Below are 26,845 nucleotides of genomic sequence, written 5' to 3' on the forward strand. Positions count from 1 at the left end.
CGCTCTCCCCGGCGGCCAAAGTGCCGGGGGGAGGCCGGAGAGCCCAGCCGGGGCTCCGCTCTCCCTGGCGGCCAGAGTGCCGGGCCCGCCGCGGCTCCGCTCTCCCTGGCGGCCAGAGCGCTGGGAGGAGGGCGGAGAGCCCGCCGCGGCTCCGCTCTCCCCCGTGGCCAGAGCCGGAGCACCGCACCGCCCCCCTCCAGGTGCTGCCCCAAGCACAAGCTTGGTGGGCTAGTGCCTGGAGCAGGCCCTGCCTGGAATCTGAAGATCAACTACTCAACCTGTATGAAAGACTAAACTATACATGGCTGTGCTTGTTCTGAGTTAAGGCTGTTGTTAACTTGTAACCACAAGAAAACCCCTTGGTGGGTTTTGAAGTACTGACTCCTACCAAAGCCTTTGTTGGGTTTTGAGGGTGATCTCTGGTAAGCTTATTAGCATACATGTAGGTTCTTTTATTATTTAAAAATGTATTCGCTGTAATGCTTTCACCTTAAGAATAAGAGCTGTGTGGAAATTACGTTCTTTATAACCTTTGAGGAGAAGGCAAAACAAGCCTGCTTAGGCAGCCTGACTTTCTGGGAAATCCACAGTGTAGGCAGGGAACTATGCAGCCTAGAAAAACCCTAGTCAGAAAGAAATTGCAAAGCTGCTGCAAATGAGGTGCCCCAGATATCTATTAAGTATCTTTCATTTATCAGGCAACTTTTCCTAAAAAAACTTACCAGGGGACAGAGAAGCATGTCTGGAACAGTGATAGTGATTCATATTTTTTTGTCAGATGGCTTTGCAGAGGAATATGAATACTAAATACTAGAAGATTGCATTAGATAGTCTATTTACTGTGCTGCTACTAGCTAATTTTTAAGGTTTTATGTTCCAGAGAAACACACTGGACAGAAGAAATGCAAACTGAAATTACTAATGAAGTGTGAGCCTAGGTTCTGTCATACATACAGATGTAGACTCAGACATGCACATATCAGCAATATGTAATAAGAAACAACTGTGTGTGTTATTCAATTGATTTAGTATCCCTAAAATGTATAACAAAATACCTGTAAATCACCAAAATGTAATATAGTACAAGCCTTTGTTCTCCAGGTACCGTGGACATCTCTCATAGAATGTAAGGCCAGAAGGGACCGTCATGATCATTTAGTCTGACCTCCTGCACATTGCAGGCTACAGAATCTCACCCACCCACTCCTGCAATAGATCCATAACCTCTGGCAGAGTTACTGAAGTCCTCAAATCTTGATTTAAAGGCGTCAAGTTACAGAAAGTCTAGTTTAAACCTGCAAGTGCCTCGTGCCCCATGCTGCAGAGGAAGGCGAAACACCCCGAGGGTCTCTGCCAATCTGAGCCGGAGGAAAATTGGCAACTCATAGTCATCCAGTGATCAACCCATACACTCAGATTGCAAACAATTTGGACACAATCCACAAGTGGTCTGTTGGGAAACATGTTAGGTTTTGAAATCCATCCTCTTTTTCACATTCTCTGACTTAGGGATCCTTAAAAGCATGAGTACAGCACACACAAATGGCCAGATTTTCAAGAATGCTTCTCCCATTTAGACACCAAAATGCACAAGCGTATTTCTCAAAAAGGTTGGACTTCAGCAGTTCCCACTGGATGCTCATACATATTGAGCCTTTTTGAAAAATTTGGCCATTTTGTTTAGGTACCTAATGACAGATGAGCTCTTTTGAAAATCTGCCCAAAATTTCATAATGTGTATTATATTTTTATAGGGATGATGACAAGACCTGGAAATCTTTCAGTAAGTTATTACCTTTACAGTTACACACATCCCCCACCTCCCAAATAAAAAGAACATTTTTAAGGTTGCAAAGTCTAGCACTCAAAAGTTAGGAGATGCCAAAATTATATATGCATTATGATACAACCTTTAATAACATGATTTTCTATTTTTTCCACAGGACCCTTGCTTCTTTCAGTTCACAGAATGCACCTGCCCTGGGGATAAATCATGGCTGAGGACAGTGGCGTAGCCAGCTTCTCAGAGGAGGGGCAGCAAACATAAAAAAGGTGCCCCCCTTAGCGCCTCCTCTGTCCACACCCCCCTTGGCTCCTCCTTCGGCCGCTCTGCACCCCCCCTTGGCTCCTCCTCCGGCAGCACCGCCCCTTCCCCCCATGGCTCCTCCGGCCCTGTCGTGCCACCTCCGTGCCTCCCCCCCGCTCCTCCGGCCGCGCCTGCCACCCCCATGGCTGCCAGCCGCGCTGCAGGACGTCAGCCTGCGCCCCCCCCTCGCTTCTCCGGCCGCGGCCCGCATGCTGCCCCCTCCGCTCCTCCGGCCACATCCCCCTGCTCCTCCATGGCTGCTGGCCGTGTTGCGGGCCTCCAGTCTGCGCCCTCCCCTTGCTCCTCTGGCCGCTTTTGGAAAGGCGCCGCTTATGGAACATGTGCTGAGGGGAAGCGGCTGCTTCCCCTGCACCCCGCTAGCTACGCTACTGGCTGAGGAGTAAAGCAGATTATTGTTTACAGGACGCCTACCTGATTTGTTGCAGAAGTTGGAAGATATAAAGTGAATGAGGAAGGGGACTGCAGGAAGAGACAGGATGGTCTCTGGTTAAGGTAGTGGAACATTGCCCAGAGGAACTGGATTCTCTCCCTTACCATGCCACAAAGTTCCTACGTGATGCTTGTCAAGTCACTAAAACCAAACCTTTCAGAGGTGGTCATTAATCATGTGTTCATCACTCTCTGGGTGTCTGATTTGCAGAAGTGTTAAACACTCACAGCTGTAACTGAAGCCAATGGCAATTGTGATTTGAACATAAAGTCATATGTACAGCTAAGGACTCTGAAAAAATCAGGTCCTAGTTTGTCTCAGATTAGGCACCCAAAATTAGTGCACACTTTTGAACTTAATCTCTCTCTGCCTAAGCTCTTCATCTGTAAAATGGGGATAACAACATCTCTTCTCAAAGGGGTCTTGTAAAAATAAATTCATTAACATTTGGGAAACACTCAGATATTACAGTGAAGAGCACTATAGAAAACCCCATAAGGAAATAAATAAATCTGTCTGGGTTTGAATAGTGTGCAGTAAATAAGGCACGGGGCCACACACTGAACAAGATAAAAACAAAATATTGAATACTTGCTCATTCAGTGAGCAACAACCATCTGGTGTACTGATGGCAGAGCATGGGAACACAAAAGCTTTTAAAAGAAAAGGTCGCCAGAATTTTTGAACATAGGCAAAGCAACATATTTTTTCCTTTCTCTTGTTCTCAGAAATGGATGCACTGTTTTGGCTGAAATTTTCCAAACAAATTTAGCCTGAGACATATGGAAAATTTAAGCCCAAATGGTTAAACCTTGCAAATGTATAAGGCTTTGAAAAAAGGCTTATAATGGGAAGTGTCAGACAACCTTGATAAGTGGTGCTATCAGACCCACCTATAATAAAGATCCTACATTTCCACTACATGTTGTTTTTGTTTGTTTGTTTGTTTGTTTGTTTGAAATATCAGGTTAAATCAATAGCCTGAATCTCCACTGATTTGCACCTCATATAACCATTTACACCTGTGTGAAGTGGATGCAAATGTGCAATAGTGATTTAAGGTTTACATCCACTTGGTACTCACTGGACCAAATTTTGCCCTGAGTTCAACTGGGATAATCTAAGTCTTATCATTCCTAAAAATCTATTTAACATAACACTTTTTGTATCAGCAGATTAAAACAGTGACCACTTTTGTAGGCTCTACGGGCTATATCCAAAACACAATGAACTCCATGGGTATCTTAAAAAAAAACAAAAACCAAAACTTTAATAGGCTCTAAATCAGACCCTAAGATACGTTACTAAAAAAGAAACAAACATGTAAGGGTAGGCAGAGGTGTTCAAAGACCACAGGACATTTTTTGGCAAGTGTTCATGCCAATTTCTGCCATATTCATGCTCCTTTGATCCTCACTTTACATAAATACTTGAGCATCAAATACTATTATAATCTCCCTTGTTCATCTCATTACACGAGGCTACTTTTTACATCAGAGGCTGCATTGGCTCAGCTGTGAGCAGCCTAATGAGAGGGAACTTGTGATGGCCCCCATTGCCAGCAGCTGCAACTGTGCCCTCAACCACAAATTGGTCAGTCTGACATCAGGAATTATAACATTCAAAAACCAGTAGGAGAACACTTCAATCTCCCTGGTCACTCAATAACAGACCTAAAATTGGCCATTCTTCAACAAAAAACTTCAAAAACAGACTCCAACGTGAAACTGCAGAGCTGGAATTAATTTGCAAAGTGGACACCATCAAATTAGGCCTGAATAAAGACTGGGAGTGGTTGGGTCATTACAAAACCTAATTTCCCCCATACTAATTTCCCTCTATTGTTACTCACACCTTCTTGTCAACTGTTTGAAATGGGCCACTCTCATTACCACTACAAAAGTGATTTTTCCTCCTTTGGTATCCTACTGTTAATTGAATTGTCTCGTTAGACTGACCTCCCAACTTGATATGGCAACTCCTATCTTTTCTTGTGCTGTGTATTTATACCTGCTACTGTAATTTCCACTTCATGCATTTGATGAAGTGGGTTCTAGCCCACAAAAGCTTATGCCCAAATACATTTGTTAGTCTCTAAGGTGCCACAAACACTCCTCGTTGTTTTTGCTAAATATCAAGGGGCTCATGTCTGTAGGTTTCTTCAGTCTCACCCCTAGAATAACCCCGGTACCATAAGGAAAACTGCAAGGAAATCACCAGTGGTCACTTCACGTTTTTTTTCCTCGATTTTTTTTTTTTGTTGCTCTGCCGGCGGGGACCCCCCCCCCACCATGTATCCCAATATTTTCTTCATCCCATCTGGTCACCCTACCCCTAAGTTATGTGCACACACACACAAATGACTCCTGTTGGCAGACACTGAACATACCGTAGACACCTGCTGTGCAGAGAGGAGAGACTGGCTTTTTTGGGTGCTGCTGTGACAGATACAACAATTTCCTGAAAAAGCTTATTGAATTAAGTTTAAGTATACTTGGGGTCCACAGTGTTGAATGCAAAGTTTATGTATTGTTATGGGATCGGATGTAATTTCTTTAGGGGGGAGACATGGCCAATGTAAACTTTGGGAAATGTTATGAGCTTCAAAGGACTACTTTAACAATATGTCAGACAAGAACAAACTTTGGGGAAAAACAAAGTTAAGCGGCCTTCCTAGAAATTACCTCGGGGGGAGAGGTGAATGCAAATTCTCACGTCTAGACTCAATCTGTTGAAGTGAGGGCCTGAGGAGAGAATCATTGTCTGCTGATTAACTATTCCCAGAATCTGAAAAGCAAAGGCCTAAGGTGTATAAAAGTTAACCTTTTAATGTTAATTAACTTTAATTAATTAAAGCTAACTTATTAACGTGTGTGCTTGTTCTGAAAAGAGCTGTTATGAATTTGTAACCACAGAAAAACTCCTCTGTGGGGTTTGAAGGATTGAGTCCTCCAAGACCCCTTGTTGGAGTTGGGGGGTGATCTCTGATGAGCTTAACAGCATGAGTGAAAGTTCTCTTTATTGTTTGAATACATTTTCTCTGTAATGCTTTCACCTTAAGAATAAATGTGCTTGCTTAGAAAGACCTGTGTGGTAACTAATAACTGCTGGCAATTGCTACCCTTCATAGAGTCTAAGGATAAAGCAAAGCATGCACACTGGCCTGTATAGGTAGGCTGGCTTGTTGGAGAACTTGCAATTGTAGTCAGGGAACTGTGCAGCCTGTAAAAATCCCAGCCAGGGGGAGCGGGGGAGAGAGAGAGATGTGTGAGCCCAAGCGAGTTAGTGGCTGAGGAGCTGAAAGCCTACAGTGAGTGCACTTGCTGGACCAGTGAGGGTAAATACAGGTGCAGTTGCCCTGAACTGTGACAGCCACCATCTGTCATTGGTGGTAAAGGGAATAGAGTACTTCCTCCTTCCTCTGGGCATTTCTACTACCACCAACCATGGGTAGGGAGAGAAGGGACTCAAGGGCTCCCTTTTCCCTAGCCACAGCTGCTTTTGATCCTGGGGGAAAGAGGCAGGGCTCCCTCCTTTTCTCTCTTCTCCCTATCACCAACACATACCTAGTGAATATGAGGAAAGTGTGTAGGCCAGAAATGGTAAGAAAGAGAAGGAGGGAAAGTGAGAGGGAAAGAGCATGCATAGTGGAGAGGGGGCAATTTGTCTGGTATGGAATGAATGAGGAGAGAGAACAACTCAGTGGACAGGGAGGAGAGTGTGAGAATGAGACAGTGAAGAGATAGATGGCATGAGGGAGGATACAGGGTAAGAGTGGGAAGTGATCGAGCTCACAGGCTTTACACCTCAGCTTGGACAGTGATTTATTCCGAAAACAGAAGAACAAAAAGAGCAGGAACATTGGGCCTAGCCTCTGGCATCATGGGTCTGTCTACAAAGGAATCCAAGGCACTTTATAGCAAAACAAAGAGCTTAACAGAATAAGTGCTCAGAGAGTACACTGAACAAAACAACTGCTATTTCTTTACCCTGGAAACATTTTGCAGGGTTTGAATATTTCTTTTAAAAATAGCATTTTAAAGGAATGAAGCACAACCACATTACCAGTTTTATTTTTTCCTGACGATATTGTGCAGTCATACCCTAAAAGTATGTAGCTGTTTGCTAAATAAATGGGAAATGAGTAACTGAAATCCATGTGCTGCACTGTAAAACTTGGGCACCTACAACTAACTAAAAGCCCTTATATAAAAGCCATTTAAGATTTGCATATCTCATGCGCATGGACATATGCTAAAATCAAATTTTACAATGCATGAAGTAAACTTCCAGCCAAGCTTTGTCTCTAACGAAACAGTTTGCGCAATAACATGCTTGATATTCAGATTTCAAGATCCAAGCATATTTTGCCCGGGGTAAGAATGTTAGCCTTGATACTTTTGCATTATGACTGGTTTATCTATATGAGCTGCACATTAACCCCACATCTTGAAATGCCCCTGTCTTATTTCTGAATAGAGAAATATATATGCTCGTGATCATTATTACCTCTGAGAGACATAATCATTTCAGGAAATGAACCATCAAATTAGAATTTTTTTACCCACTTTTTTGCAACATATCCATGCAGTTGGCTTGATGTGAAATGATGTGTAGTGCTCCAAGAATAAAAGTAATAAGAAATCATTTATACTACATATCAAGAAGGGTAATTTACTCAAATTCATAACAATGAAAAAGTAAGAAATAGAACATTTACTCAACACAGATATAATAACAGCCTGTGTAACAATATATTCAAGAGAGAAGAGATAAAGATGACTTATTAACATCATAGATCAATGCTAACTATTCTTCCCATACAGCAACACTTTTAAAATGGAAAGATATTGTACATACTAATTCAGCAGTCCTGCAGCATTTTTTAACTAGTGAGAGGAATTCAAAAACCATGCATCTGGTATCAAAGAGCCTTGACTAATGCACAGAAATATAATGAATCCAATGTCATATACTGTACAATAGTACCACCACATAAGGGCCCAATCCTGCAATTCATAGCATGTGGATGGTCTTTTGAGCAGACATGCCAAACCCGCGCACACAAAAAATGCAAATTGGCTTGCTTTTGGCTTAACTGGTTTGTGAGTTCCTTGGCGAGTGTTTGGCTTGTACCTTGTTGCTTTTTTTTTTCCCCCCCCTCATTCTTTTTTTCTTATCAGCTCCTGGCAAGCAGGGGCAAGGGAGGGCAAGGGGAAAGCAGGGGGAAGGGCAGGGGGAGAGAGTCAGGGGTGCACAGCAGGCCCACCAGTCCCAGAATGCACACCGGGGGAATTTAGTCACATAGAATGTTGGGGTTCTTAGGGATTGGCTTGTTTTGGCCTTGTTTTGAAATTAGATTAGCTTGAATTTTGGCTTATTGTGAAAGTCGGGGTGCTTATTTACCGCATGAAAGTTGCAACTGTGCTTCTGAGCCTTAACAGAGCCCTATTTAGTGGTGCTGATTGTAGATCAACTGCTGCACCCTTGCTCTACTAACTGTAGGATTAGGTCCTATAGTAAAACAGTTTTCTAAAGTATATAGGAGATACTGTATATAAATAAACATCACGTTGCTAACTAACTGGATATAAAAACGTTATTATTTTTTATTAAGCAAGCACAACAACAGTGGCTTCAGTCAGGGGCCAAAATTATTTCACTCTTTTTTCCCCCCATGGAAAATCTGTCCACAGATGCAGTATGTGATAATTAGCAGAATCATCCAGATTGGAAGAGACCTTGAGGCAATCCTCCTGCATGATGGAAGGAAATTCCTGAGTGTAGCAAACCACTCAAAAAGGTCATATCTAAGTAACTGACATATGGTGGTGGGAAGGAAGAAGAGGGGTTTTGTGTTTGTCTGTGTGGTTTTTTTTTTGGGGGGGGGGTGTCTTTCATTAGCATACTTCAATCTCTTACCATGCTTTTTACACTTAACTTCTAAAGCACATCCTCTGTCCCATTTGGCATTCTTATCTTTTCTTTTCCTGCATCCACAAGCTCTAATGACATTTCCTTTAAGCATGAGCTCCTGAATGTCTCCCCATCTCACCAAGCCTCTGGTTACTTCCACATTTCATCTGTCTCTTCTTCCTGGTTGCTAGAGAAATTTGTACATTCCCTAGGTCAAATCTATCTTCTACAGATCCATTCCCAGACAACATCTCCAACCCAAAATCTGTGTTCTGGGAAACCTCATGAACACTCCCCTGCTCCCTTTAGAACTCTTCATCTATTTCTTATATGCTCAGTATGATGCATGGACTTGCTCTCCTGAAACCCAGCTCTCCTCACCTGTCCTTTCCTTCTCTCACTCTCCATATCCTGCATTCTGTGTTGGTGCTGTCTGACTCCTTCTCTACTGCTTTTGTCACTTCCAGTCACTCTACGTTGGTACTTTTTTCTCCACTGAAACTCATTTACTTCCACTCTCTTCTCTCCCTTCATCTGACATCCATTGCTACCCAAACTCCTACTTCTCCTTTTCCAACTTTGACACTTTGTATTTCTTTTCTTTCTTCTCATCCCTAACCTACACCTTCATCTTGGGAAACTTAATCTTCCATTTTTACAACCCATCTGACCCTACTATCTCTCATTTCCTCTCCCCATTTTACCTGCAGTTCTGCACTATTTCTTGCTGTAGGGCCAATCTTCTCCAAGCACTACTCTTACTCTTCTCTTTATGGCCAAATGTCTTGTTTCTAATCATCACCTTAATCTCCGTTAGTATTTTTTCTTCACTAACCTCTCTTCAATCTATTGAATCCGTGTCTTCTGCTTTAAATTATATCCTTTCATTCTCTCCCTATTCTATCTATCCCATCATCCCTCACTTTATCATCCTCTCTTTCTGGGCCATGCAGTACCTTTTGTGAAAATATAGAGACCAAGTAAATTCCTTCAACTACAAATTCACCTGCTGTTCTTTCAGCTCTGACATCCTTCTTTCTAAATAGCACAACTGTACCTTATTCCTGAACCTAGAAATGCCCAATATCTTTGTACTATCTTTAGTTTTCTCACCCAACCATTCTCCACTTCTTTCCCTCAGCCTTCAAGCATGCCTTAATATCCCACATTCTTAAACAAAAATACCTCATTTGTCCCTGTGATGTTTTGGGATCACCCAGACCATGTGAGTTCTGTCATTGCCTGTCCTGTAACCTTGAGGTGCCTTAATGTTATATTATTATGGCTGAGACCCCTGACACCAGTAGCCTGCCCACAAACACAAGGGATTACCTTAGTTACTCCTTGCACAATGACACCAACTGCCCTTCCAATCCTGAGTCTCCCCAAGTCTATCCTCCTGGAATTCTTACATATCAGAAACAGACTTTTCCCCTCTGGTTTGTCACCTCTGAATATGTGGAACCTGTCCCCCAGATACCACCTTACTTTGGCTCTCACATTCCACACAATTTGCACACCAGAGATCTGCTTGGGGCAAAATAAACCAAAGGTTTATTTAATATGTAAACCACAGATTCAAAGATAAAAAAAAATTAAGGGAGAGCAAAAGTATACAATACAAGTTACACAGTAAATAAACAAAGACTCAATCTCAGGCTTTACACTTCCATATTAGATACAATCCCTTTTCTAATACAAGTTGCCTACTGCCTTTGAACAGTACCCAAGCATACCCTTCTAGCTATACCAGGGAAGGTAGGGAAGAGGGGAATCCAGCCTTTCAGGGACAGCTTCCCACCTAGAGGCTCTCTCCCACTTTCTCACTGGATTTCACTTCAAACCCTTTCATTTTAAAAGGATTTGCAATTTGTTTGTTTGTTTTCTCTCTGTCACTATAGATATTCAAAGGAGGGAAATCCCCAGTTGTCCCAGTATCTTTCCATTAATTTTAATGGTCCATCATTGTGTTTTCCTGGGTTGTACAATGGATTGTTCCTTGAATCTCCTTTTTGAAAACATCTGTCTTTGGGGGTGATTCTCTCTGTCTGATCACTCACCTTACTTTGAGGTGGAGCTAAAGTTTATGAGTCCAGTTCTCCATATACACAAATCCATAAATCTATAACCATATCCTGTATATATATCGCAAAATATAAGTTTAGAGCATCACAAGCTTTTATAAAAGACCTGACTCAACATATGTATGCAATATTTTATAGCAATATGTATGCTATAAAAATCAGTTGATCTTATTCTTCGGGGTTCAAATGCCATCTTCTCCATTTGCGGCATCTGGATCCTGTTGTCACAGTCCCCATTTGCTTATCTAATTACTAGCTTATCTCCTCTTAATCCAACACTTTTGAGTGAGCTGTCATTTCCCACTGCCTTGACTTGTTCTCCTGATATTCTCTCCTGAATCCACTCTGCCAAAGCTTTTCTAACCAAGGTCACTTCTTCCGTATGTTAATCCTCAGAGGCCTGCCCTCTATTTCTTGTTTCTTTGTCTATCAGCTGTCTCCTCCTCCTTCCCCTGAACTCTCTCCTAATTCTTCTCCATCAATTTTTCACTCTGTGGTTTTCTTCCTATGTCTTCAACTCAATTTCCATCAATGACTTATTTTCCTACTCTCTTCTGCTCTTTATCAATGTCCCTCAGAGCTCTAACCTTGGTCTCTTCTTCTTTTCCTCTACAGCTTATCTTGCGTTGACTTTCCCACTAGCTTCAATTTGTATTGGCATTATTTGCATGGGCTTGTTTTCTAAATTAAAATTAGTCTTTGCATTAAAATTGTTTAAAATGTTTTGCTTTAAAATGTTTTTTCAATGTCAACAATTGCAGCATATACAATTTTCATTTGTTTCCAAATTTTTGGTTTAACAACAAAAAACCCAAACCCAAAATATTTTCAGTTTTTGAAAACCGGAAAAAACGAAAACAATGTTTTTTGGGGGGGGTTGAAGAGTGAAAATTTTCCATTTTTTAAAATTTGTTTCCTTTGAAGTATTCGCCGAAAATATGTACATTTTTCTGACCACCTCTACTTTTCATAATCAAAGTTCTCCATAATTTTTCTCCTGTTTTAAACTTTGCTCTCATTTCCTCAGATTCTCCCTACCAAAGCCTGAATCCAAAACAATCTTTTTGTGTCCCTTTCTGACTCTGGGCTTTGTGTTATTCTCCATATATTATAATTTTGAACAGCCACCTTCTTCCTGCATGGCAAACAATAACTTTCTCTTCATTAATATCTTTCCTCACTTCTTCCATGAAGATTCAGAATGCTAATCCACCCATGAAAAGGAAAGCGAAAAATGCCTGTCTTTGAGATGAGACAGAAAACAAAGGTTCTGAACAGATTTGGTCATTCTAGATCCCACAGCACTTTTAGCAAAGGCTGAAATGATTATTCCTAAAATATTCACCTGTAGTTCATTTTGTGTTCCACATTCTTCATTTTGTCTGAAACTTTTTTGTAGCAATGTTCCTGTGTACTGTACAATAGATACATCATTTAACCTGAGTTCTGAGTAAAATGATTCCCTTTATCATAATTAGTAAAGTATTTGGGGATTCATTTGGATGAAAAGTGTTGTGTTAATTTAAAATAATTATTATATTAGTGACTAACTTGACTAATTGCACTAAGAAAGAACTCCAGTTTGAGGTTGATTTGTGACTGCCACAGTCAATCAGTGCTCAGTATTGAGCTGTTCTCAGATAAATATTTTCTAGCTTCAAAATGTGACACTGGTCCATAACTGTATTATTGAACACTTTTTGCTAGATAATACCAGACTGTAGTTCCTTGCCTTTGTCAAAATGGATCCTTGTTATTCCTCTGGTTTATGTGTTAATATTTATTTATCTGAATATACTGTGGCATGGAAGAGACTTCAGAGCACATTAATCAAAAATATCTTCATATACCAGAGTAGGTTTCTGGAGTTCACATTACCCTTATCCTTATTTCTAATTCTGGCCACATATTTTCTAATAATGATTTATGATTCATACAACCAACCATCCTGCGCACAAGTACACGGCGATCAAGAATGTGATTTTTGACAAAGCATTCAAAGTGCCCATGTATGTGTCTTCCTGATTAATATTAATGATCAAATATATTTTGAGAAGCAGCTGAATTACAGTATGAAAGTTAGTGCAAGCTTTTGTGTGAGTAGATGGAATGCCCATGGTACTTCCTTTTAATTAATTTTCTCTTCTGGCAGCACCTTAACTTCCTAGTACAGTAACAAAATCCTTCTTATTCCTCACTTAAATTTCACTGACAAATTCAAAACCCACCAGTTTATCCAACTCTGTTATCTCTGTCTGAGGAAATCACTTCTAGCTTAACTTAATCTTGTGCAAGATGGAATTGGTTATTTATGTTATGTACCTGACGTGTTCGAACAGAAACCACCACCTGACATGGGAGTAGTTCTGCGGTGGTGCGTTTCTGTACCTGAGCTTGTTTTCATTTGGTTGGATTCCTGGCACTTATCAGTAACCTGCCTTCCGTAACTGTTCCCCTATTACTTTATATTGATTGTATCCTGGTGTCACTAGGAACTTTTAATGCAGTAAATTATGTTTGTGAGCTGGTTTATCGACCCAGCACTTTAAAACATATCTTGTGCTGATCTGCTAAACCCATGGCACTGATGACTTAGATGTAGCTTAAACTGTTAGTTATGGAAATACGCTTACACATTCAAAGAGGGATCAACATAGCCGAGGATATTATTTTCATCAGATATTTTAATCCTGAATATGCAGCACAGAACCTCAGTTTTCAAAAGTCTCTTGACACCACTTTAAATGTATCTAACTGCTGGTGATTATAATTAATACAATACTAATACTTTGCACTTATATAGCTATTTCCATCCCAGGGGGGGAAATGCTTTGCAAATGTTAACTATTAAGTCTCAAGACACCTCTCTTCTGGTAATCAAGTTTTATTATCCTTATTTTACAGTTGGGGAAAATGAGGCACAGAGACTCTGAATGATCTGCTTAAGGTCATACAAGAAACCTGTTGCAGAGTCAAGAACAGACCCAAGATCTCCTGACATTCAGTCTTTCTTCTTTAACGAGCACACAACCCAAAATATAAAATTAAATGTGATTAAATGCTGCACTCCAGCCTTGGGATTCATTTACTATTTACTCAAGAGGATGTTTTTAAGGGGAATGTGGGGAATTCCAATGTGGAATAAAGGTCAGGTAATTTGACTTGTATGGTTATGTTAAAAAATGTAATTCTGATACACCATTTATTTCTGTTAATGTTCTCCCAATATGAGGTAAAGAAGAGAGAAACATATATAGTGAAAAGACAAACATACTAACTGAAGTATGCTTTATCATTAGCCTATTTCTTCTCATGTTAGTCTGATCATTCTTTTGAGGTTCTGATATAATTTTATTCTTATTTATAGTTTCTACTGAAGTAGTGCTGAGGGGCTTCAGTCAGGATCTCGTGCAAGATACTGCACACACAAAAAGGAAGACTCGGCCCCTTTATTCTAAGTTTTAACAGATCCAGTAATTTTCTTCATTCTATTCGACTCACAAAAGACATCAGCATTTTTTTTTTAAATTTGATATTTTCTGCTGCTCTCCCTGTAAAATTCATTATCACCAATAAATACTGAGATATTTCAAGGGGAGAGGCACAGGAGAGACAGAAGTATACTGGAGGGCAGGTGATGATTTGGGTGAACTAAGGAGCTTTGATATTGGGTCCCAGCTCAATGGCTGAATTGGAATTAGGGTAGTTTTACAGGACAGAACAGTAACTTACCAGTGAACCAGAATAAGGCATCAAAGAATGGTGATAACTACAAGGAGATAAAACTTGGACACCACTCTACTATAGCAGTTTTAAACACTTTCAGTCAGACACTGTTGCGTTTACATTTCACTGGAAACACAGAGGGGGAGATTTTCAAAGGCAGGTGTCTAACTCTCATTTGTACATTCGAAAATCTACCCCAGTGATGTCTAAACTGTACATGACTTGGACACAAAAGGAAAATGGTTCTTGGGCGTATGCTCTGTTATTGTGGAAGCAAACATTTCAGGATATGTTTGCTTGAAAAATCTACCACAAGATCACATAAGGAATCACCAGTATTGAGAGACCATTTCAAATCCACTTTTAGCTTGGTGTCTGAGGGAATCAAATTCACAACTCCAGATATTGTACACTGGAGTTCTCTGCCTGAGACTCAACTGCACCCTAATGCTTAATTTCCCCACACTTGATTCTTTTTTGCCATCTGCAACAGACTAAAACATCTTATTACAGTGGACTATTACACTATAAGAAGACTCTGAATAACTGAGTTAAACCTACGAAATCTCAATCCTTAATCTCAATCTCTGTGCTGATTTTTCCTGCTCCCGATCTCGTCAATCTATTGCTAAAATATTCCCATTGCCTGCATCAAACACTTGGGGCATCTTATTTCAAGTGTAGACTTTGCATGAGAAAGTCAATAGCGCTGTGCCCTCCAGAGATACTGCTTCAAGGCAACAATGCTTGCTTTGCTTTTCCAACAACTAGGGTCCGTTCTATTTACAACACTCAGACATAGAGGGGGTTACCATATTTCAGGTTCCCAAAAAGAGTACACTGATGGGGAGAGTGGGGGAGCTGGAAATTGGGGGTGCTGGAGGAGGTACTTGCAGTGGGGGTACTCACTGAAGGTGTAGGCAGTGTCGCTCCCTGTCATGGTGGCAAATGCAAACCCAAGACACAGTGATAGTCAGCGCCTCGCTGTGGACTGCAGGGCTGGGAGCCAGGGCCTAGGTGGGTGGGATCCGGCAGCTGTGGCTGCAGGGAAATGGACCAATCAGCTGCAAAAGCAGGGAAGAGACAATTTGGGAAGTGGACCAATTGAGGCTCTTTCTGAGCTCCAATGTCGGCTCTGAAAAAAAACTGGACATTTCCTGTTATTTGAAAAATCCACCCACCCCAGACAGAGGACGGAGCCTCAAGAAAGAGGCAATAGCCAGGAAAACCAGACAATTGAGCATATGCTTTCGTGGGCTAACGCCCACTTTTTCGGATGCAATAGTGGTTTGTGCTCCTGAATCATTAAGAGGGTATGACAAAAATGCCATATGCTAGTTCTTTGCTAGACATTTAATTAGAAAATCTGCATTAAGGAGCTGAGTAAATTTTTCCAGTGGTGATTTAAATCAGATTACATACAAGAGACGAAGTTAGCTGTTTAACCTGTAAAACAGAGTTGAAATTATATGCTTTATCAACACAAGAGGCCTGATTCTGACCTTTCACCAGTTTCTCAGCAGCATGTCTCCACTGACTTTAATGGTCTACTCTTTGTTTACATTGGGGTGAGCTCAGAATCAGGCCTAACATTACACTCCTGGCCCAACAGACAGAACAAGGAGCAATGGTCTCAAGTTGCAGTGGGGGAGGTTTAAGGTTGGATATTAGGAAAAACTTTTTCACTAGGAGGGTGGTGAAGCCCTGGAATGGGTTACCTAGGGAGGTGATGGAATCTCCTTCCTTAAAAGTTTTTAAGGTTAGGCTTGACAAAGCCCTGGCTGGGACGATTTAGTTGGGGATTGGTCCTGCTTTGAGAGGGGGTTGGACTAGATGACCTCCTGAGGTCCCTTCCAACCCTGATATTCTATGATTCTAACACACCGTCAGGCCTAACATTACACCACCACACAGGAATAATTCCACTGAAGTCATTGTATTGATGGGTACTGTAAATAGCATTTCCGATGTAAATGTTTTAGGTATCCTACCTATAAAAAAAATTGGATTTTCCTGCCTTTGTGACTTCCTAGTACTGTTTTCTCATTGCCTGAGGGTATCAGTGGGCATTCTCTAATCTGACATGCAGAGTAAACCTGACTTGTTTCTATGGAAGCAAGTGCTGGGGTGGTTATGACTGAAACCTTATTACCTGCCGCAAGCAATAGCTCTAACCTTGGCATAGTCATTCATCTCCTGTGCTCCCAGCCAATGGCTCAGAAAAGGAGCTGCATCTTCTGAACACCTGTTCTAATTTTATAAATGTCACCTTGAATTTCTCCAAACTTTTACAATCCAAAAAATCTGCCTCATTAGTGTCAGCAGTAAACTCGTTGATTTTTGTTTGTCCAGATTCTTTACTCCTGCCCTGCCCGACATAGGGGAAAGAAAGCAGACTGTCCAACAGGTACATGCATGTGGTTGGTGGGCCTTAGGTTTGACTCAGCTCAACTTTTCCACTTAGCACTTGGGAGCAGGAGTAATTGATGGTGGAGAGGACAGGAGAGTCAGAAGAGATTTTCTCCCCCTTCATTTCTGGCACAAAGACTCACATGGGAGATTCTAAAATATGGCTTCCAAGAATATTCACACACGTGATTCTGAAATTTGCTTTCTGCAAATATTAGTGCCTGTAAATTTTTTTTTTCCAGAAAGTGAATACACACACAGAGCATGCACCTAAAATTTCTACTGTTCCAGATATATTCTGTCTTGCTAACTATAAGTACACAGCTGTCTCCACCCATTCATCCTGTTTACTCGAGACAAGTGTCTCAATACAGTACAAGGTGTCTCAAATGTTTTATAGAAACGTTCATGTGAATTACTACTACAATCTGCTGTATAATTTTAAAGTGACTACCACTTAGGTTGACAACAAACAAACACTGGCTAGGCAGCCTTTATATCTAGCAGTTTCCTAAGATATTTGAAATCTTTTCCTCCCCGAAGATTCAAGACTAGTTTAGGCACTTGCATAGTGGGGAAAAAATGATCTGTGTTAAAACAACAAAATAATTATTATGACTCTAAAGAGGGCATTAGAGTTTTGCCATTTAGTTTTCTGCCTCTGATGGTTTTCATGATGCAAATGGATTAGCATCAAGATGAAATATGAACAGAAAAAATGACTGTGCAACAAGGCATGTAGTCAGGTAATATTGTATATCCAACTGTATGCAAATACAGCATTACAGCACTTCAAAGTATTACATATGCAATTATTTTTATTTACTAAAAAACTTATACACATGAGCTGCATGTGTCCTAACAATAATTATATTTACAATCCATTAAAATATCACCCAGTGACCCAGTATAATAGAGAAAATAACATAGCCTGTAAACGGAGTAGCACACTCCCTCGTCACTTCCCCCAAAACTCATTATTCTTAGACCTGCTTGAGAGCACTCTCAAAGATATGGCTATTTAAATATTATGAGCACAATACTGCAAAGACTCACTAATGAATATGTTAGCACCGCTTACTATATCCGGCTTAGTTCCACTGCCCTCATTGGGTCTATATGTAGTAACAAATATATATAGTATGGGGTCTTATGAAAGAAGTTTCACATATTTTTTGCAATCCAATAAAAAAAAAAACATTACAATTGCATTTCCTGTTCTTTACTGCCATTTAACACACCCCATACTAATCTCACGAATGTTTTGCTCAGACCAGCGGAAAAATTGCAAGTGTTACATGTGGGAAAAGAAAAATCAAGATGCTTAATCCTTTCAATTGCACACTTTCATTTGCAAAATCTGGTACATGTTAAGTTGTGAAAGCATCTATTTGGGTCTAAACTGAGTTCAATTTAACACTGCAGGACAACACTAGAAATACAGTTGCTTCCTCCACTTTTTGCTGAAAAGCTTCTACTAAGATATTTTAGGGATGGTAAGGCCGGAACCATGTTAAATATTTCATATCCATAAAATGGTAGAGACTTGGGTCAGTGTTGGCAGATATCTCCCTTAGGGAAACACAGGTCTAAGATTTTCAGTGACAGAGGTTCTGTATCACAATGTAAAGTGAAAAAAGGGACAAAGCTTGTGACAAAGAAAATCTGTGACAGTTTTCTTCTAAAGACAACATATTATGTTTATTTCTACAATTATTATTCATATATGTGGACTATTTACAATCTGAAGCCAACATTGTGCAGATATTTATGCATGTGCATAACTTTACTTATATGAACAGCACCATTAAGTCCTTGTGTAAGGCCTTGTCTACACTACAGAGTTTTGTCAACAAAAGTCAACTTTCATCGACAGAACAGTGGAGGTGTACACACTACAATGCTCCTTCCGCCAACAAAATTCTCCTGCTTTGCCAACAAAATAAAACCACCTCGACAAGTTGATCTTAGATCATAGATCTTTTTGCAGCAAAGTTATATCGATATAGTGTCAGTGTAGACACTGCGCTTGGTTACGTTGCTGTAAATGGCCTCTAAGCAGTGTCCCACAATGGCCATCCTGACCGCTCTGATCATCAGTTCGAACTCTGTCCCCAGGTATGCAGGCATCTGTCCCTCCCCCTTTAAAAGCCCAGGAATTTTTGAAATTCCACTTCCTGTTTGCACGGCGTGGAGAGCTCACATCGCATCTTCCCACATGAGCATGGCGGCTCCATGCAGCAAACGCTTGCCCACTTGGAGCATGCTGGAGCTGTTGGATCTGCTGGCACTGTGGGGAGAAAGGCTTTGCAATACCTATGGTCAGATTTCCAGTGGCATGCTGAATAAGGGCTACGATTGGGACACAGTGCAGTGTACTAAGATATGACAGTGGGAGCACTGAAAGGGAACAATAATTATGCATTGGCAGGGAAATGAACTAGATCAGCTAATAGCTCATTTCCAACTCTAGATTCTATGAAAGCAGCAATGAAAAAGCTAAAGAGAACATCTAGAGGACTAGTTCAGGCAGTCGACGATAAGGATAGGCAACACGCTGAAGTATGAGAGTAACAACACTAACAGGATGACATAATGTTACTGTAGACTGCAGGAAGCCTATGTGAGCACACCAACACTAGAAGTTTCTCAGAAGCCTGAGCAGACTCAGTGCTCCTGCAGTAAATAATGCCCTCTCCCCCCGCCCCGAAACTAACAATTGATGCATTACAAAACACCACGTTAAAAAACAGGGACTAAATCCTGAGGGCCTTACAGGGGCAAACTCTTATTGAATTTGCCTTAGTAAGAATTAACAAAAAAAAACCTGGTTTTGGTCCCCAGATGATTAACAACTAGGCATTCCATTCATCCTGCAGATGGCATGAACAAGTACAACATCTGGATAACTTAGCAGAATTAGCTGTTTTGACTTGAAAGTAAAACATGTCACCATAAAGGGTATGATCTGAAGAGGGGCTCAGTCCCCAGGAGTGCACGGTGTTCCTTGCCCAGACAGTAGCAACATAAACTGTCTTTCTGACCAGGACTGAAATTCATAACCAACGCAATGTGTAATGCCTGTGGATGAACAGAACTGCTCAATGTTATGAATGACTTAACATTTATAAACATTGTGTTAATTTACACTATTTAAGACAAAAAAAGGTTGTAGTTCAGGAAACTACTGAAAACTCTCAGCCAACCATTTCAAACTCAAATGCCTGAAGTTAAGCAACTAAAGCCATATTTAGCCACCTAAGAAAGCGGCTTTATGTTTAAATGTGCCGAGCACTCACAATCCCCACTGGTTTCAACAACTGATTGATTTGTCTTCTCCTATACTGCCTGCATAAACACCCCCCCCACACACACACACTTTACTCTCCAGTGTAATTTTGGTACCGTGTTATCTACTATTTTAAGTAAAGGGAAATATGGAGGTGCAATACTTGTAGTGCTGAATGTGGCATTAGTAATGGCATCACAAATACAGGTATCTAGTAGTCACCACTGAAAAGTTAACTTTTGCCAGCAGTGCTCTCATACTCAGTGGTATTATATATAAATCAGTGTGTTGCTACAGAAAGAATGGAAAACATCGGTGGTAACCATGTCGCAAATGCTAACTTTTTAATGACAACTGCTAACTCAGATTCTGTTGCACAGTGCTGCTTAATTATTTTGTAAACTGAACTGACACAGTATACCATCCTAATTAGGATTAACTTCCAGCACACATTTAATTAGAAATCCAGGTTCAGAATAGGTGAGCTGTAAAACTGTTCTGTAATGGAGTATCAGAGCAATGTTTTCCATAACATTGCAAAAATTGGTCAGTCGATCAATTGAGTCATACTTATAGCCACTAAGAAGGTGGGTTTCCATGAAAACAGTAGAAAGAGTACAATGTACTGGCTTAACTTCTGTGTGATGTTGTCTACTAATGGCTGGCCCACAAAGAAGATAAGGGATATACTATTAGTGTTAGCTAAGGGAGATCTACCTTAGCTAAAGTGGTAGAGACCTATGTGCTTGAAGCCAAAGGATTAGTGTTCCTGCAGGTGTGTGTAATATTTATACGGTGATTATGTTTTATTCAGCACACTGATTACATATAATAGCTTTTTTCATACTTCATGCACTGGCAACCCACTCAACTTGCACCCCCTGCTCAGCTATAGGAGATGGGAAAGGCTCCCTCATCTGTAGCATTTGACACACTGGACAAAATTCAAACCCATTTAAAAAAAAAAAACACCCTGATTTGAAACCAAATGATGGAAGAGTGTTTTTGTTACTACAGAGCTCAGCTATGATTTTTTTCAATGTCACATGGTGCAACTGGTTTCTCTTTGCCAGATACTTTGATTAGTCCTTTACATGATTTCAGGAGCATTTTTTTTTTCAGTGAATGGAAAATTGAATGGAAATGAAATGTCTGTCCATCCTCAAAAAAGCACACTGTGTATTGTACTAGCTCTTTGAGGGGAAATTTATCAAATATGAGGTTTGCAACCCATGCACTGAAAAGCAATGGTGAGACTCAATACAGATGAAAATTGTTTGTGTTCGTATATTAGCTTAGCAGAAGTTGCAGAAATAAATGTAGATATAGCTACAAATAAGTATTTTTAAATAGCGTTATGCCCATCTAGTTTTGATTCACTTTTTATACAAATCATATAAAAACAACAGTAACTAAATCAAGTGCCTGAATCATGTTTCACTTTTATTTTAAAATATCTTCATATATATATATGCTCCCATAAAGCTGACTGCTTCACAGTTAGAAATTTATGGTAGCATTTCAGTTTATTGGCACAGTAAAAGACTAGTCATGTTAACACCTCTGGATATAAAACGACAATCTGTTTTTAAGCATGCACCCTCTCCCAAGCTCATTCAACTAAGAATCATGGGGAAAAAATATTTCATTTGCTTTTGAACAATCTTTTACTTTTTGTAATTCAATAATTTTGTTTTTAATTCTCTTCTCTCCTTCATTACCAGCCCTCTAAGATACGGTAGGTGTTTACGGTAGCACTGTTATGCAAGCTGTCCAGCTACACAGTTTTGTTTCACTCCTATGCCTTAGTAAAACTGGCACACCATCGCTGAGTGGGCATACTGCCACATGAGCATAAAAGGGCTGCAAGAAAAAGACAAGAATAAGCATCACAAGTATTTGTATGCATGACTGGTGGAAGACATCTGCCCCGAGTTTTCAGTCATGCACCTATAAAGCAGGCTTTTGGTTCCAGCAAAACAGGATTAGTGTTACACATTATGTGCAGTATACAGTACGCCTCACATTTCTATTAATCTACACAAACCTTTATGTTTCTAATTTGTTAGCGCTGATTCTCTTCTAGATATACTCACTAAAACATCACATGATTTAATGAATAGAAACGTGCAGTCAAATACACTACAGTGTTGTGATAAAAAAACATTCAGACCGAAAAGGATCTAATATCAAACAAGTAGCTGGAATATAGATTCTGTTCTATGTCTACTAGCAGATTATTCTCTATTCAGTCTCATGCAAATCCTCCAATGGATGGTATCTACTCTGAAAGGCATGTGAATTCAACAAGGCAACTAACGATGCTGCTACATTTCGGAATTACATCAAAATGTTGTGAATTCACAATACATATAAGAAGCAAGCCAGGGGATGTGTACTGCTTTGCTCAGAGATTGTGAAATCCTCTTCCACAAAGACACCTATCCTCAAAACAGGCCAAATTACAGTTGTAGCTGCACCACTGTCCAATAAAGCACGACCTATCTACTCCAAAAAACTAAGGACTACGGGAGGCATAAAAATGTCCCCAATCTCAATAAAGTGGGTTTTCATGAGTATAAAGCAGGTAACATGGGACCATTCTGTATCTTTTCCATTTGCAGGTGACTGAGATAACAAGCAAACAATAAGCAACAGAAATCGTGATGTACCCCACCCCCGCATTTTGTGGATACACTGGATACACAAATATAATATTGGGATTGGTGTGTCACTGGTCAATAAATTAGCTGTAGCAAACCTTGAATGTATTTATTCTTCTGAATACTAGTGGTTGCATCAAATATCACACTCTGTGATATAAAGTAAGGTGATCCATTTGAGTGAGAAATGCACTATAGCTCATTTGTGAATTTAACCCATTGAACACTGTTTAAAAAACATAACTGGTGCTCTTTTGCATTCCTCTGGCACCAAGAGATAAAAAACAAACCCACTTGTACATACTATCAGGCATTCCCTTGTCACAGACTCCTTTCTGGTTAAATTTATTCCACATATATTAAAACATTTTCTCTCTTTTTAAATGTATCAGTTAACTTATCATGAAAGGTATTGCACATTGGGTTGACAATGGAAACCATGGCCTTCCATTACTCCACAGTGGAGGCAACAACTGGCTAAGGTTTTCCACCATGACCCTGCTCCATTTGTGTGCCAAATCACTGATACAGAAGGACAGCCAAGGTGAGGAAAATATTCCAGTCTCCGTGGCCACTCAGCTCTTAGACTGTTTAAGTGTGAAGAATTGCTCTGAACTGTGATGGGGTTTCACTGTCGGCATTAGCCATTAAACTGGCACTCAAAGATTAAAGACTGAATCTGCTAATCCCTTTTAATAGATACACAAATGCACCTATTCATATTTGTATCTGGTCTGGAAAAATGAAGTATCTGTGCTTCTGGGCAAATATAACCCAGCCACTTGGTGTGATGCTCTGTGGTGGCTGAGACACAGATAGAGGCTGATAAGCCTTGTGGTTATGCCTGTAAGAGAAATGATATTAGAGAAGATGGATACCATGAACAGTGGACTGATATGATAATCTTCTAAATGAAAGAGACTGCAGTACAATTCCTGTGCCATCAACTAGCTCAGGAATCTTAACCCCAAAATAAGACAACAATTTTCTTTTATTGTTAACAATTATTGCTTTAAGCAAGTAGCTATTAGAAGAAACAACTATTCCCAGACCAAAGAATCTTTAGGAAAACTGAAGGCATTGTGTAATTAGTATTTGCAAAGCTACATTATGACTGGGATAAATGCAAAGTGGCCACCGTTTTTACTAAGCTTGAAGTAGAAGTTCAAACCACATCTGGGATTGTGATATATCACAATAAAAAAAGGTAACGAATGAGAATGAAAAATCAGGAATATGAATGCAGATAATCTTTAAAACATGCTGTCTTTCCTCTTTCTAAAAAACAGCTTTATTTTCCTTGTAAAACCTTGATTAAAATAATTGTTGAATTTAAATTGTCAGAAGTATTCAAAATCATTGTTTTAAAACCATAATTCAAAAACAATCTTTCTAATTTTAAAAATATTGCTGGCAGTCTTCTGCAACTTAAAGCCAAAAGATGGAAACTGCAAGTGAAAATAACACATCTATTTCTAATACTTAATCTAAACACTATTTCTTCAATAAAAAGTGCAGTTAAAAGGAAAATTCCATCAAGGTTTAACACTTCCAGTGTCTAGGCACTACTGAGACATAGAAGGAGAATATTATGATGAATGGGTGTTGTGAAGAGATACTGGCAGCAGCATTCTTAATTGAATGTGTTGTAAGTTTCAAGCCAATCCCATCACACTTTCAGTACAGTTTGTTAGCATTTCCCACCATGAAAAGAAAGAGTCAAAAGTCATAAAAAATTTAAAGAAAAGAACTAAACTGTTGTTAATATCAGAATGAAGAGTAATAGAAGTTTCCAAACGTTATTCGTACAACACTAAAATTATGATCCCCATCCGGCATAAATCACCAATGATCCATTAAAGCCAATGAACACATACGGATTTATACCAGGTGAGGATGTAGCTCAGTATTCATGAATTACAATAATTATCACAATATTTTAATTTGCTAGGTGCTTGAATAGAATTCAGACATGACAAGACACATAGACATTCGCATCTCCATTTGTCACTCACTGGGCCTGATTCTCCTCTCCATTACTCCAGTTTTATGCCAGGGCTTCTCTACATGGACAGTTAATGCACAACAAGCTGGGATGTAAATCTGCAGCACTCTAATATGTCACAGAATAAGTCGCTGTGAGGACCCTGCCACCACGCACTAGAAGTTTCATAGTGCCCTCTGGCTTAGGTCATAGAGCAATACAGAACTATTACTTTGTGGTAGCAGGGTCCACACAGCCAGTTAGCACCCTGCATCCTAGAACATTGCAGATATACACCCCAGCTTGCTGAACACTAAACTCTCCATAAAGCCATGCCCCCAGAGTAATGCCATTGAATTCAATGGAGCTATGCTGACTTACACCAGCTGAATATATGGCCTATTGCACCTAGGGATCTGAAATCTGTGCACTTTATAACATATGAATTTGTATTTTAGTTAGCAGGATGTGTTAAGAAGTTTTGACTTTGACTAATGAGGTAAGGACTACATAAAGAGGTAAGTAAAATTTAGTTTTGACCACTGAATTTTCTTTTCTAAACAATAAAAAATATTAGAGATAGTTCAAGCTGCAATGTTCCAGTCTGTAGCCAAACTTTTGCAAAGTCTGAGGACATGTAGAAATGAGATTTTGGTTCAAGCACGTCTCTCTCATATTAAAAAACAGTGAAAGTGAATGCATCAAATAACAGCAGAGGCCACTTCTATAATATATGATAATAGATGTCAGTGTCAGATTTATAATCAATTGGAAAAGACCCTTCATTATAGTAGCATTATATATTATTTAAACAATAATCCAAGTCAAACACTGTACAGTTACAGATACAACATGGGAAAGAACCATCAGCAACTGTGCTCATAAGCACAACGTTTACATGCAGTAAGTGATATTTAGCCATTATCTATGAAATTTTCATTTCCCCTAGTAAGTACAGCTTTCCAAGGTGAAAATGGTTAAATTCTGCCTTCTTGGCAAAATCGTGAATATTTATCAATTTTCTCTAAAATGTTGCATTGGAATGAGACCTCTGTGCTGCAAAAACTGTCTTTAAAAATCAAACAGCAGGGAAAAGAAAATGAAAATGTTTTATTATTAATAATGATAACAATTTTGTTGATGATAATTATATTAGATAGTGCTGTTCCAGAGCTGACAGTGCTCATTACCTCTACGATTTGCTTAGCACTTTCCAGGATTGAGCACATACTGCACAATTCCTTGATAAAGTGATTTGAAGTACAAGACCTAACTACCCAGCCAGGAGTATTAACATGAAACAGAATGTATATATAAAAATTAAAAGATAGTCTGAGTCATTCATTTCTGTTTATTAAAGATAATGACATTAACGACATCCTGATACATTTCACGTATTTTATATTATCTCTTGCTAGTTTTCCTTGCCCTGAGAGAGCATATAGAATACAAAAATAGGTATTTGCATTCATCTGGCTGCCAAATAATTTTGCCAGTGTAGCGAAAACCTGTTATAGAGGCAGTTTCTAGAGATAACTGTGGTATATGCTACTGAACAAAACCCAACTAGATGACAAAATCCAGGCCAAGATGGAAAGGAGAAAAGAAAAAAGCTAAATATCTTATTTTACTTTAAAAATTGCCACTAACTCTTTGAGCTAGATAATATAGCATAATAAGGGAATCTCTTGTACACTTAATTCAAGGAAGCAATGTACATGACTATAAGCCACTCATTATTCTATGTCAGAAAGGTGAATTTTAAGAATGTAAGCTGACATTTTCTTTCCCTTTATTACTGAATTTGAGATAAGACAACAGTGGGCTGTCTAAATAACCTTCTGGCACTGTGCTAAATTGACCAGGGTAGCCACAGGCATAGCTTTAACTTGGAAACTGACATGAAGGGAAAAAATGGATCTTTCCCCCTCATAATGGCTTTGCAGTCAATCTTTAGTTAGCACTAAAATATAAGAGATAGTCTGCATTAGGAAAGCTAGTCCTAAATTGTTGGGATATTTTTAAATATCAAAAGACAAGCTAAAAAGCCATTATTTATACAGTAGTTTCTTCCTCTTCTTTTTACTCATACACTATAGATTGCTTACATAATGCTTGGAATCTCAGCTACAATGGTGACAGGGTCATCTAAAACCCTAGATAGCATGAAAGAACAGCGCCTTTTTCTGCTTTTGTGACCCTGTTTATTAATTATCACCTTCATTACATAGGCTTAT

General features: G+C 39.6%; 1 protein-coding gene and 1 long non-coding RNA gene across 7 annotated transcripts in view; one reads left to right on the forward strand and one right to left on the reverse strand.

Moving 5' to 3' along the window:
- LOC117877782 overlaps window positions 1-13,644 on the forward strand; it is a 67,792-nt gene extending 54,148 nt beyond the window's left edge. The window contains exons 2-6 of one of the 4 annotated variants that reach the window (XR_004645820.1): window positions 1,755-1,783; window positions 1,944-2,052; window positions 2,510-2,599; window positions 8,234-8,340; window positions 13,442-13,643. This is a non-coding gene — a long non-coding RNA (uncharacterized LOC117877782). Of the gene's footprint in view, window positions 1-1,754; window positions 1,784-1,943; window positions 2,053-2,509; window positions 2,600-8,233; window positions 8,341-13,441 lie in introns of all 4 variants that reach the window. The other 3 variants (XR_004645821.1, XR_004645818.1, XR_004645819.1) reach the window with 3 other exon arrangements.
- Window positions 1-26,845, reverse strand: part of CCSER1 (coiled-coil serine rich protein 1) — a 1,080,955-nt gene that overhangs the window by 658,793 nt on the left and 395,317 nt on the right. The window lies entirely within an intron of this gene.

The sequence above is a fragment of the Trachemys scripta genome, chromosome 5, assembly GCF_013100865.1.
Source record: "Trachemys scripta elegans isolate TJP31775 chromosome 5, CAS_Tse_1.0, whole genome shotgun sequence".
In the NCBI taxonomy this organism is placed as follows: Eukaryota; Metazoa; Chordata; order Testudines; family Emydidae; genus Trachemys; species Trachemys scripta.